The sequence below is a fragment of the Sminthopsis crassicaudata genome, chromosome 3 (assembly GCF_048593235.1).
Source record: "Sminthopsis crassicaudata isolate SCR6 chromosome 3, ASM4859323v1, whole genome shotgun sequence".
Taxonomy (NCBI): Eukaryota; Metazoa; Chordata; class Mammalia; order Dasyuromorphia; family Dasyuridae; genus Sminthopsis; species Sminthopsis crassicaudata.
The window spans coordinates 98,270,794-98,271,643 of NC_133619.1; positions in this window are offsets into that span (position 1 = coordinate 98,270,794).

The window sequence follows — 850 nt, forward strand, 5'->3', positions numbered from 1 at the left end:
GACAGATTTCAACTTAAGCAGGACACCCAAAGTTTATTCTGTTAGGAATCTGGGGTCCTGGTGAATTAAAAGAATTAGAAATATAACTGGTCTTGCATCTGTGCATTTTCTACTTTCCATCATTGCAAAGTGATCTAGAAAAAGAATTCAGTTTTTTCCTGCTACAATCTATTCTCCACATAGATGCCAAAAGTGCAATTCCTCTCTTCTTTCTGCCCCATTTCAATAAACTCCAGTGGCTCCTGATACTTCCAGGACTGAAAAAAATCTCTGGAAACACTTAAAGCTTCATACAACAGGGCTTCTTCCTATCTCTCCAAGTCTTCTTACACATGACTACCCTCCACCCTATTATTCCTCATACATAATTCTCTAGACTGAAGTTAAGAATACCTGAGTTCGAATTTGACCTTAGAAACTTAGTTAGCTGGGCAAGTCATTAAGTCCCTTTGGACCTTAGTTTCCTTATTTCTTAAATGAAGATAGCAGGGAGCCTAATTTGATGACTTTTAAGGTCTTATTTTGTTCAAAATCTATAATCTCATATGCTATAGTGCTCTATCTCCTTTTTACATGAATTTGTGCAGGCTATCTTCTAGGCATAAAATGTTCTTTCTTCTTCACCTCTGCTTCTTAGTGTTCCTAGTTTCCTCCCAGAATCAACACAACTATTATTTTCTTTAAGGTCTCCAAATGTTGGAGTTTATCTTATATCAGAACATATCAATTCTGAAGGTATAAATGTTGTCTCATCTGTTAGTATGGAAGAACCTAGAGGGCATGGACCATTTTCCTTTTGTCTTTGTATCATGAAAAAATTAACAAATTGGCACACATAAAGCATTTAATA